Genomic DNA, 12,713 nt, shown 5'->3' with positions numbered 1-12,713 from the left:
AGCCCCGCGGCACTGGGCAGCCCAGGCCGGGCGGGCGCTGGGCTCCGGCCCCTCGGCCTTTACTGCACCACGCCGGCCCCCACCAGCCCCGCAGCCCAAACCTGGCCGAGCGCGGCTGGTCTGCGCCCCCACAGGGCCCGGGCCGCGCCGGCAGCGGCACCAACAGGTAGGCACCAGGCCGGGCCTGCAGCTGCCTCCTGCCCCGCGCCCACCCCAGAGCCGCGTCGCCTGGGTGGGCAGAGCCCCCCGCCCGCCAAACACACGCCCCAGACCCGGCCCGGGCAGACCCCCCGGCCTGGGCAGCCCCGGCCGGGCCGCCCGGCCCCAGGCTCCAGGCTGCGGCAAGCGGGAGCCCCGCACCAGGGAGGGGGCGGCCCGGGGGTCCCGGACACCCAGCGCCACCACCACCCACCACCACTGCCCGCTCGCGGGTCTGGGGGCCAGAGCAGCTGCGCAGGTTCCAGGAAGGGGCCACCTGGGACTGCCCTGCCCATGTCCCCGCCCACAGCTCCACCCCACACTGGATCTGGCCCTGCCCACTGCTCTGGCCCCGCCCCTCCCTTGGCTCCACCCCACCTCCCTCCACCCTGCCCCTGGCACTGGCCCCACCCACCTCACAGTTCTGCTCCGCCCCTGGCCTGGCCCTGCCCCACCTCACCTACAGCCTTGCCCCGCCCCTGGTTCCGGCCCCGCCCTGGCCTTCAGCCACGCCCCACCCCAGCTCTGGCCACGCCCCCTTCAGCCCCAGGACAGCAGCCCTGCCCAGAGCCCCGGGGACCCGGTGGCCAAGGGGGGCGGTGGGGGGCAAAGCGACTCCCAGGCCCCGGCGCAGAAACACCCCCGCTGCTGCGGCAGGTTCCCGGCGAGGTTTATTTCAGCGCCGCCGTGGGGTGGTGCGGCGGTGCTGCGAGGAGGAAGAGGTGAGTGTTGATGCTCTCGCAGCTGTGGGCAGCAGTGGGGTTGTCCGCAGCACTGTGCGAGGGGCCAAAGGGAGCAGGCTGGTCGCGAAAGCGCCCCGAGCCGGGAGTCCGGGGACTGGGGGCTGCCTTCTGGGAAGCGGCCGAATGCCAGGGCCTTTCGACGGGGGAGGCTGGGGGTGCCGGGAGGAAACGCTCTCTGTGCTGGCCAGCGAGCCCTTCTCACCAGGGGCGACAGGGAAGGGGAAGCCCCCGTGCGGGAAGGGCAGGCTGGTGTCTGGGGGAGGCGAGCGCTGGAGAGACCCTCAGCCCTTGACACGGCGTGTCACCGTCCCTCGGCAGGTCAAGCAGGCTGTGCTCAGGGCGATGGGTGCCATGATGGGTGTCCTCCTGCACGTGGAGGAGCACCGTGAGCACGCCTGGGAGCATCTCCTCTGGCTGCTGCACCAGTATCGGGAAGTCTGGGACCCCTCTGGGGTGACCGTGGTGAGGCATTGTGCGGGACATGGCGCGGCCAGGGGCCATGGGGGTGCCGCGAGGTGTCGGGGAGCTGTGGGGTGCTGGAAGGAGCCAGGTCCCTTGGAGCAGGAACGAGGAAATGGGGGCCCGGGGCTTTCTGGGCTCATGCTGGAAGAAACCAGCATGGCGGGAGGGCCAGGAGGGAGTGGTGAGTGGCTGGGGCGAGTGGCTTGGGAGGGGAGGCTGCGCCGCCTCCCGGGGCTGGGAGTGTGTGAGGAGCTCTGCCCTCACGCCCAGGGCCGCGTCCAGCCCCTGTGACGGGGAGAGGTGCAAGGGGGGGCAGTGTGCCAGGAAAGGCCATCCCGGCAGGGCTGCGTGGAGGAGAGACCTCGTGGTGCTGCTCTGTGGGAAGGATGAGCCAGAAGCCCCGTGCGGGGCTGGGGTTTCCCTGCAAGTGGATTCCAGCCGCGGCATCTCCCAGCGATGCTGCTTTCTCGCTTTCTGGGTGGCTCGCAGTGACAGCCGCCCTCTCCCTCCCTCCCACACTCCCTTGCAGAGTCTCGGCTATTTCCTGGGGGCTGTGGCAGACATTCAGACCCGCGTGCCCCGGGCCAGGCATCTGGCCATCGCCACTGCTGTGCACCAGCAGGTAAGGCCTGGTGCCGCGTCGCTGGCCTGGGGCTCCTGGGCAGCCTTGGCTGCTGCACAGCTCTGCGTGTGCCTGGGGCTCGGGGCTCTGGTTGTGGCTCTGTGCCCAGAGCCACCCGCGAGACGAGCGCTGACAGTGCGGTTGCTTTTCTGTCCCTCTCCCCGCCGATCCGGCTTTCTCTGAAACATGCCTTGTTCCCACAGCTCTGCGATGAGATGGAGCCGCCCAGCCCAGAGCACAGAGCAGAGCTGTGCCGCTGCATGGTGCTGCAGGGTAAGCAGAGGCGAGCTGGTGCCGCACTGCCGTGTCCCAGCAGCTCTCTTGCGAACCTGCCCGAGTGGGAAGACACTGCTCACTGATGCCAAGCGTGATTTCTTCCCCACAGCCCGAATTTGCCCGGAGGAGACCATCGAGTTCCTCTACTACAAGCTGAGGAACGGGAACAAGGCCGATCGCGTGGCAGCCGTGGCAGTGCTGCAAGCTCTGGTCCGCTCTGACGGTCAGTAAGGCAGGCTGGAAAAATGGCGTCCCCCTGGGATGCTGCTGCTGCTTCTGACGCGCAGTCTGGCCCTGCTTTTCTGTCCCGCTTGTGTATGGAAAGCCGGGGAGCTGTGACGAATCCCTGCAGGAACGGGGGCTCGGCCTCAGCACCCACCTCTCCTTGTCTCCTGCAGCCCCAGACACGAGGGAGAAGCTGCCCCTGTTTGCGAAGCTGGTGCAGTCCATGTGCCATGACCCCGCGGCCCAGGTGAGCTGGTTTGGGCAGGGCTGGTGCTGCCACCGGGGCACAGCAGCCCTTTTCCCGGGCAGAGCCTGGCGAGGCCATAGCCACAGGCCAAGGCAGGGCCCGGGGCTGGAGGCCGGTGGCGGCCAGGGAGTGAGGGCTGCTGCTGCGCGGCCCAGCCAGAAGGGCTGCAGCACGGCGAAGGCAGCTCCGCTGGGCTTTGGGCCGGGTCATGACTGCAGCCTCCCGTGACTGCAGGTGAGGAGGGCAGTGCTGCATTTCATTGGGGAGCTGCTGCGCTCCAGTGCCCTGGGCTGCTCGGCGTGGGACGTGGTGGGGCACCTCTTCAGCGAGTTCAGCCGGGCCTCGGGCAGACTGGTAAGGGCAGAGTGCGGCACCGGGGCTGCCTCCCATGCCCTGGCCGTGCCGTGTTGCCATGGGTGTCCCTGGCAGCGGGGAGCCCGGCACAGCAGGGCCGCCGGCCACAGTGCCCCGGAGGGAGCGGCCTCCCTGTCGCATGCATCGTGAGGTCTGGGATGGGGCAGTGACGGGTGTTTCCCGCGTCTGTCTTGCAGGCAACAGGAAACCTTAGCATGGTGGAAGCGCGGGAAGAAAGGGCTGTTCAGAGCCTGTGCGCCCACGTGCTGGGCACGCTGGATGTCTCTGCCGGAGCGGTGGCCAAAGTGAGTCATCCTCCACCTGTGCGCTGGGACCCCCCACCTTAGCCACCAGCGCAGCTGAGAAGAGCTGGGGCGAGCTCTGCGGGGCCGGACTTGCTGGTGCTGGGAGGGGGAAAGGGGTGCGAAGCACGGCGGGCGAGAGGGAGAGAAGGTGGAGGAGGAAGGCAGGGCGAGACCGGAGCTGCTGAGTTAGGGAAGGAGCGAGGCCGAGGGGCTGGGCCGGTGCCGGAGATGCGGCAGTGATGGGGGAACTGGACCGGAGGGGTGGAAACGCCAGTATGCCAAATGGCCTGGTTCTTGCCTGCAGCTCCTGTGGCCGAAGCTGCTGTGGTACGTGGTGCCAGCCAAGTACACGGGCATGTTGGTCCCGCTCTGCCGCTGCCTGCGCAGCCTGGCCGAGAGACGGGACAGGGCAGAGCAGGAGCAAGAGGAGGCGGCGCCTGAGGCCCTGGAGTCTGAGGAGCCATGTGGGGAGCAGAAAGTCACGGCGCGCTGTGCCAGGCTGGGTGGGCGCAGGGCAGTGCGTGTGCCTGCGTCCCCTGCCAGCCCCGCGCAGGGGCAGGGGCAGGGGGCAGGGGCAGGGGCAGAGCCACCTGGCGCTGCTGCGCCCAGCTCTTGCCGGGGCCCAGGGGCTGGTTCCTGCCGTGCTGGGGCTGCCTTCAGCGGCGGCTGTTCAGCGCAGGAGCCTGGCAGGGACTGTGCGGAGGCGGCGCGGCCGGGGTCCCCTTCAGCCCCGCGTGAGGGCGTGGGACATGGGGCGGGCAGGGCCCGGTGGGGCTGGGCGTCTCACGCAGCCTTTCTTTCTGCCCACAGCCGCTCTGCCAGCTCCCCAGGCCCTGCTGGCTCGCCTGCTGGTGAGTAGCGGGGCCCCGGGGAAAGAACTTTTGTGGCTGGGGCAAGGGCAGAGGGCAGGAGAGATGGTGCTGAGGCCAGTGCCGGGTGCCCCGGGAGGAGGCAGGAGCATGTCACAGGGTGCCTGTCAGGGGCTCCTGCTCCTCCTGTGGCACGGCAGTCCCTGGGCAAAGCCACTGGCTGCCTGCTGCAAGCCGGGGCAGTGCTGACCTGCCTGCCTGCAGGGTAGCCACAGCTCCTGGGGCAGGAGCGAGCCCATCTCTCTCCTGCCCTGGCCTAGGTGGTGGCGGCAGTGGCTCCACACGCGGGCGGTGGCCGTGGAGCTGCGGCCCTGCAGCTGCTGCAGGCGCTCCCCGGCACGATCCACGGAGCCGTGGGGGCGAAGTGGGCCGCAGACATCCCCCTGCTGCTGCAGCACCTGGCAGGTAAAGTGCTGGCGGGAGGGAGAGGCTGGGGGTGGAGGGGGCAGCAAAATGCCCTCAGCTCCCCAGCCTGGCAGCAGGGAACAGTGCCGGGTTTGCGGGCGCTTGTCAGCCTGGTGGCCTGAGGCTTTGGGGCATCAGACTGCAAAGGAGACACCCGGGCTCTGCCGTGGTGCTCGCTGGGATAACAGCGAGGGCTTTGCTTCCTCGGGCTTTGCAGGAACAACAGCGAGCTCCCTGGACGTGGCCGAGTGGGAGAGCCTTCTGCTGAAGGTACAGCGTCCCTGTGGGGGCCCTTGCTGGATAGGGCAAACGGGGGGCAGGAAAAGTGGTGGGAGCAACCTGGGGGCTCCCTGTTTGGGCACCGAGCGGTGCGGGCACGTCCCGAGCCCCCGGCGCCTGCTCCAGCCGTGGGTGCTGCCCGCTCAGAGGAGCTGCTCTGGGCACATGGGGCACAGCTGAGCACAAATGCAGCCGAAGGCTGGGGCAGAGGCCTCCAGCGTGGCCCCATGCCGTGGCACCGCCTGCTTCTGGCATGTACTGAGCCCAGGGGCCTCGAGTGGCGCATTAGGGGAAGAGCGAGAGGCAGGTTGCAAGAGGGGCGGATGAGGAGACAGGCTGTCGCGAGGGGGAGCTCTGCCCGGCAGTCTCCAGGGCCACTTGGATGAGCAAAAGGCCCCGGCCAAGGGCAGGGGGGCATTTGCTTCATCTCCCACTCTGCCCTAGTTCCTGCAAACCTCTCTGGAGCTCATTGCGAGCGAGGCCTGGACCGTGGGCCTGAGCCAGGAGCTGAGCCGGCAGCTGGGCAGCTCTCCCCGCCTGTCCTGGGAGAAGGTTTGTTCCCTGCGTGGCGTGGCTGTGGCTCGTGCGCCCCGAGGGCTGCGGCGGCAGAGCCCGGGGACACTCAGGCCGGGGCGAGGGCTGGCGGTGGTGCTCTGCCGCGTGGGCTGGTTTCCCTGCTGCCTGCTCTCTTTCCCCACGAAGGGGCTCGCACTCCCCTCTGTGCTGAGCTGGCGGCGGGGCCAGGCTGGCCGCCGGCTGCTGTGGGGCCGGTGCCGCAGGCGCCTCGGCAGATCCTGGCACAGTGTGGCCAGTGTGGCCTGGCCCTCTCTGGCCAGGCCGGGCTGTCACCACAGGCGGGGCTCGGCCTCTTCTCTTGCAGCGGTTCCTGTACAAGGCTCTCGGCACGGCCCTGGCAGCTTGTGGGTGTCTCCACCACGTGCAGGAGCAGACCTTGGAGCACCTGAAAGCAGCCAACTTCCTGGAGCTGTGGCAGGCGCAGGTGAGGTTTCCTCGTGTCGCCCTGCTTTCCCGCGTGTCCCCTGCATGTCCCTGGGACAGAGGGGCTCTGCGTGCCCTGCTGCAGCCCTTGCTGCTGTTCTGTTTGCGGCCGTTTCCCTGGGGAAAGCGGAGTCAGCCAGGGCTGGGCGTTGGGGCTGGAGCGACTCCCCGTTTCTGCTGTGCTGCAGGGCATGGTTTCAGTTGTGTCCCGCTGTGCCGAGAGCCACTTCCAGCTGGCCTTGTCCTTGGTGAAGGAGTTCACGGGGACTTTGAAACGCAAGAAGGTAAAGGGCCCGCGGTGTTGTTGCGGGGAGCTGCCGGGAGGTGTGTGGGGAGCTGAGCCGCTGGTCGGGTGCAGGGCAGTTCCCGCCTCAGGAGCGCACGGGGTCCCGGGCACAGCAGGGCCACGGGCTGACGTCTCGGTGCTTCTCCGTCGACCCCCTGGCAGAGCAAGGCAAGAAGGACCCGCGCTACTCGCGCTGCGCTGCTGGTGATGTACGGCCGGATGGCGCTGCGCGCCCCCAGGGAGCAGCTGCTTGCCCGTGTCGAGAGAGACGTGGTGGCGAATGTCCTGCAGCTCTACCGAGAGGGCTGCCAGGTGGGTGCTCGGGGTGCGAGGCAGAGCCGGCCGGGTGCCGCCAGCTCCGGCCTCTCCTGGGCCTTGCCACGCGCACCTCTCCCGTCACAGCCAGCACCAGTGCTGCTCGCCCTGCTGCCGTGGGCCAGGGTCTGCGGGGTCTTTCCAGCTGGCAGCTGGGCAGCTGCTCCCCTCCCCGTGGGAGGCTCCTTCCCAGGAGGGGAGAGAGGTTTCCTTGGTGGGGCGCAGGTGCTGAGCTGGGTTCCGCGGGGCTCCCGGAGGGCACAGTGTTGTCCCTGTGCTGTGCTTGGAGGCGGATCCCCCCCAGCCCAGCTGCTCTTTCAGCCCTGGGGCCTTGGAAAAGCTCCAAGTGTGTTTTTCTACCCTGGGATCAGGATGCGCAGCTGAAGCTCTCCCTGGTGCAGAGCGTCACTGAGATCAGCCTTGCCATCCAGGCTGCAGGCGCCGGCCCCAGGTTTGAGCTCTGCTGCAAGCGGGAGCTGCTGCAGACCCTGCTGGTGAGTGCCCAGAGCCGGGGACGTTGCGCAGGGGAGCTTTGGGCTCTGCCGTGGGGCAGGTTTGTGCAGAGCCCGATGGTCTCCTGGGGCAGTGCGCGAGCTGCCGAGTGCCCTGAGCCGCATCCCCAGCCGGCGGGGCGCGTGGGTGCTGCTGCTCAGGGCCGTGGCAGGGGAATGTGGTGTGTCCGGGCGCCAGGGAGCTGCCACGTCATCCTGCGGGGCCTTGGTGGGAGCCATGGGGGTGGTGGAGCCGGTGCCTGCGGGGTCTGGCAGCAGAGCCCCTGGCCGGGGTGGGTGGGAAGGCTCTGCGGCACCCCTGCCCGCTGCCCACCTTGCGTGTGCCTGCCTGTGACTTGCAGGAGGTGATTCAGGAAGAGCCCCAGGAGTCCCCGGTGCACCCCCGGGCCCTCGTGGCCATGCAGCAGTTGAGGTAGGGTCTGTCCCTGGGGCTGTGGGAGTCACTGCATGTCCCAGCGCAGCTGGCTGGTCTGGCTGGGGCTGCGGGTGCTGGATTTGGGGCTGTCGATGGGGCCAAGGGCAGTTGTCCTCTGACTCGGCCTGGAGAGTGCTAGTAAGCGGCCTCTCTGTCTTCTGTGCCTTTTTTCTGCTGGCAGCAAGCTGAAGCCCCGTCTGAGCAGGGAGGAAAACCGCCACCTCCTGGCTCAGTGCTGCCAGGGCATCGTGTGCCTTCGTCGCCCGGAGCAGATGGACAGGAGAGGGCAGACGGCGGTGGCTGCTTCATGCCCACCGGTAGGCACTGGCCCTTCTCAGCTGCCCCTCGGTGGGGGCCCAGGTCCAGGCACCCCATGCTCCGGCAGCCGCTGGCTGCGCTGGCGTCTCCGCAGGGTGCCCGGCCTCAGTCCCCCTTTCTGGTGTCAGGGTGTGCAGGCGCCGTCCCTGCGAGCGCTGGGCCAGCTCATGGGAGCCCTTCTCTGGGCAGAGCTGGCCCCCATCCGCTTCGAGGACATGGTGCAGGTGAGTGTCCTCGGCGTGGCAGGGAAAGTGTTGCCGCTGCCGGAGCGGGGCAGAGCCGTGGGGATCGTGCCCGTGGGGCTGGTCCGAGGAGGGGAGCTTCCCTGTAACTAGGTGCAACGCCCACATTGGCGGAGAGTGGAATGGTCCTAGTTCCAGGCCCCCTTGCCCAAAGTTTGGATCCAGGCTTTTGCCATCGGCCGCAGCTTCCTTGCAGGCAGCTTGCAGTGTCCTGCAGAGCCCCTAGATGAGCCGGAGCTTCTCCCCAGCCGCAGCTGTGAGCGAGGGGTGCTGCACAACTCAATGCTGCCCACGGCAGGAGCCCGGAGTGGGGAGGTCCCCACGGGGAAGGGCTCCTCGCCACGGGCCGGGTCGCCCGGAGAGACCGGGGCCGCGGAGGTAGCAGGGTCGGGAAGGGAGGGGGCCAGCGAGGGGTGTCGAGCAGAAGGATGCCCGTGGTGAGACAGGTCTGCCTGTGCCAGGTCCTGCGGCGCTGGCTCACCTCGGCCCACACACGCGAGCGGGAGAGGGCCCTGCAGGTGTGCGTGCAGGTGCTGGGCTCTTATGAAGAGAGATGCGAGCACAGGGTGAGTGGGGACCCCATGCACAGGGAGCTCTGTGTGGGCGGGTGCTGGGTTTTGGGCCTCCTGGGGCTGCAGGGCAGCCCCTCGTTTGCCCCCAGGTCAGCTGCGGCTTGGGGGCAGTGAGGCCGGGAGAGGGAGAGCGGCCACGGGGCTACCGGTGACCTTTTTGCCTGCCTCTTGCTCCCACAGCGAGGCCGTGCCTGCGAGTGGTTCGGCTCCCTGGCAGGACTGCTGGGGCCTCTGACATGCGACACGTCGGCCGCGTCCCGCTGGTGGGCAGTGACCTGCCTCGGCCACCTGCTCCGAACAGGAGGTGAGGAGAGCGGGCAGAGCTGTCCCCGCTGCTGAGGGCAGGACGGTGTCCCCAGTGCCAGGGACCGTCCCTGTCTGCGGCCGGACCCTCGCCTGGCTGTCAAACCCACTGCGCTACGTTGGGGGGCCCTGGCTTGACGTGGCCTTCGCCACCCTCCCTTGGGTCCTCCCTTATCCACCCGCGTGGCCGGAGGTTGGCTCCCCGCGAACATGACTCCTCTTTCTCCTGGCTGCAGCCGAGAACACAGACGTGGCGCCCTGGACCAACGAGATCGGGCGCCTGCGTGAGAGGCTCAGTGCCGTCACCTCTGAGTCTCTGCTGGCCACCTCCACCAACATCGCGAAGGTAACTGGCCCCTGGAGTGCAGAGTGGGGGCCACAATATGTGTGTGTGTGCGTGTGTGTGTGTGTGTGTGTGGGTGCTGCTGTCAGGACGTGAGTTTTGCATCTGAGCAGCCTGTGAGGTGGTCGCTTGTGTTTCTGATTTCTCCCCAGCTCGTTTGCAAATATTTCCCCCGAGGCCAGGCCTCAGGCTTCATGAGCAGCATTGTGGAGAGCCTGCTGTGCACCAGGCCCGTGTGCGTGTGGGCCGCTGAGCGGTGGACGCTCACCTTCCTGGGGGATTGCGGAGAGCAAATATTCCAGGAGGAGGTGAGAGAGGCGTTTTTTGCATTCACCTTTGGCTGCTCTCTGTTGTTGGCTGTTGGCCCCGAAGACAGACGGGGAAAGGACGTGCCGAGCCATTCTTTGTCACCTTCCTCCTTTCAGGTGCCCAAACTCGTGCACCTCCTTTACACCTGCCTGCGGAGCACCCGGCAGAGCGCTCGCAGGTGCTTTGTGCTGCGGGCCGTGTTCCTCCTGGCCCACTCTCACCCACAGCCAGTGCTCGACAGCCTCCTCCAGGCGTGCCTGCCCACAGACAGGTCTGTGCACTCGCCCTTCCCTCTGCCGCCAGACCCAGCCGTGGGGTGTGCCTGCGTGGGGGGTCCCGGTCGGAAGCAGGTGGTTTTTCCCCGGGAAAGGCGAGCGCTGCAGGATCACGGGCTCGTTTCCCTGTCCGGACCTGGGCATCGCCATCCCCGATGCAGACGAGGGGAGCGTTTGGCCTCTCGTGAGGGTGCCGCAGGTACCCGGGGATGCGGGCTTACGGGCAAGCATCTGTTCCCTTGCAGCGACACGGTGGAGGTGTGGAGGAGCCTGGGGAGAAGCGTCCTGGGGTGCCAAATCCTGGTGTGCTTAACTGAAAAGTTAAGGGCAGCGGGAAAGAGCAGCCACAGGAGCGAGTGCTGCACTCGGGAGCTGGGCAGCAGCCAGGCTGCCCTGGAGCCTCGCACGGTACGGTCAGCGGCCCAGGCATTAGTGCCACTCCACGTCTGCTTTCCAGCTCGTGCTTCTGCACAAGGGAGTTTTGTGCCCTTTGCGAGTGCCCGTGGAGCCTCGCGGGGTGCTGTGCTGGGGTGGCAACAGCGTTAGCAGTGTGGGGAGCCGGGACAGTTTGCTGCTGCTGGGCCGCAAGGCTGTCGCTGCAGTGAGAATTGGAGACAGTGAAAGCTCCCTGGCTGGCAGGGGCCGTGGCTGGTGGGAAAAGCCCTTGTTTTACCAGGTGGCTCTTGGTTGGATTTCTCTGCAGATCACCCACGCCCTCTGCGAGGTGGTGTCAGTGCTGCAGAGGAAGACACTGGTCCAGCGCCTGCTTCCCTACCTGCTTCCCGGCCTTCTGAGGCAGGTCAGCGAGACGCTGGGGGAGGAGCTGGCACCGTCCGTTGGGGACCTGGAGAGCGCTGACATGCCGGGCAGGTGAGGAGCGGCAGTGGCAGGAGTAGGGGCAGGGGCAGGGCTGGCCTGTGCCCCAGGTCTTTGGTCGTGCGGTCCATGGCCTTGCAGGAGCACCCAATTGTCCCGCTGGCACTGGGCTGCCTCCGTGAGGTGGTGGGACTGGTCGCTGCAGGGCAGCGCGCCTGGGGATTTGGCCGCAGCACGGTCGTTCCTGCCCATAAACTCTGTGTTGCGGCCGGGGGCCGTTGCGGGGCTCTGCTGAAGAGAAATCTTCCCCCAAACTGCTGTGCCTGGAGCTTTCTTTGGGTTTTTTCACCAGCCTTTTTGTGGCGGCATTGGAGCTGGTGCTGGCGAGGTGCCTGGACAATCGGTGGCTGCGGCTGCTCCGGGAGCAGGGAGCGTGGGCGTCCCTGGCAGAGCCCCGGGCTCACAGCACCGGCGTGTGTCTCCTGGCGAGGTGAGAGCCCGGGATGCGCCCGGGGAAAGGGCTGCTGGGAGCTTCCTGCGCACTTGGGAGCTCTGCTGAGGTGCAGAGCGGTGTCTGCGTGGGAGCGGGAGAAGGTGGGAGTCGCAGCCTGCGGCCGTCCCGCGTGACTGCGTGTCACGAGCCTGCTTGTGCTCTGTGCGCAGCGTGCTGCTCCGTGCAGAGCTCGTCCCACAGCGCCTGCTGCAGAGCCTCTTCCCCTGGCTGGATTCGCCCTCTGCCAACCTGCGGCTCACGGCCACAGCTTTCTTTGCCGAGGTGAGGCAGCAGCAGAGCAGGGGGGGCTCGGAGGGGTTCCTGCGTCTCGCCCGGCGCAAATCGCGGCCGATGCTAGCGGCCACGTGACTTGATTGCAGCTGATGAAGGACAAGCTAGTGGAGGAGAGGAAGCTGCTGAAGCCGCTCCTAGAGGCCTTGGGGGAGAGAGCGCGCGACCCCGTCAGCACCGTGCGGCAGATGGCCGTGAGAGGTCTGGGCAACGCGGCCAGCGGAGCACCCGCGAAGGTGAGGCGGCCTTTCCTGGGCTCTGAGCGCAGCCCGGAGTGGAGAGCTGCCCGGGGGGCTTGAGGAGCCCAGAGAGAGGAGCAGAGGCAGGCGCGGGGCCGTGCTGAGGCCGCGCTCCTCGCTCTGGCATCATCAGGGTGGCAAAGGGGACACGGGGTGCCGGCTGGGGCTCCTGTGGCTGGGGTCTGCTCCGGGCTTGCTCCGGCAAGTGCCGTCCTTGGCGCCGCGGCGGAGAGCAGCGGTGAGAGGTGGGAGCAGTGAGCAGTTCATGCGCCTGTCGCTCTGCAGCTGCGGAGGCACGGGGCGGCCGTGGTGTCGGTGCTGCTCAGAGGCCTGGAGGACGCGGCCAGCACAGAGGTGGCTGCCGAGAGCCTGCTGGTGCTGGCGAAGGTGCTGGGGCTGCTGGAGGCGAGGGCCGTGGGCTCTGCCTTTGAAGAGATCTCCAGGGCCAGCCGGGCGTTCTGGGGGGCGGTGAGTGGAGTCGCTCGTTCTCCTGTTGGCAGGTGGGAGTCGTCGCGGGGCTGCCGTCCCCCGCGGGCAGCACCCCGCTGGGGCCAAGTGGCTCGTGCGCGGCGCCCTCGCTCGCAGCCTCTGCCCAACGGCCTTTCTCATTGCAGGAGGAAGAGGTGCTGCGCCGCTCGGCCTTCGTCCTCTATGGCGCCCTGGCCTCCTCCGCCTCTCGGAGGAGGTCATTTTTCAGCAGAGAGGTGGAGGCGGCATTTCCCAGCCTGGTGCTGCACCTCGGGGACCCGGCCCCGGCCGTCTGCAACGTAAGAGCCCTTGGGCTGCTCTGGCCGGCGCGTGTTGCCGACGTGTCCGCAGGCCTTGGCTGGTGCTGCTGCGGCGGCGAGGTTCCTCGCTCAGCTCCGGGGCTGGCGCACAGCATCCCCATGAGCAGGCCCGGTGCTCTTTTCCAGGCGTGCAAGGTCTCCCTGCACCTGTGTGCCCCGTTTCTGGGGTTGAAGAGGGTGCGGCAGCGCATCGCCGCAAGCATCGGGCTGAG

This window comes from Dromaius novaehollandiae, chromosome 4 (assembly GCF_036370855.1).
Source record: "Dromaius novaehollandiae isolate bDroNov1 chromosome 4, bDroNov1.hap1, whole genome shotgun sequence".
Lineage (NCBI taxonomy): Eukaryota > Metazoa > Chordata > Aves > Casuariiformes > Dromaiidae > Dromaius > Dromaius novaehollandiae.
The sequence above is the reverse complement of the archived record's forward strand: the minus strand, read 5'-3'. Positions refer to the sequence as shown.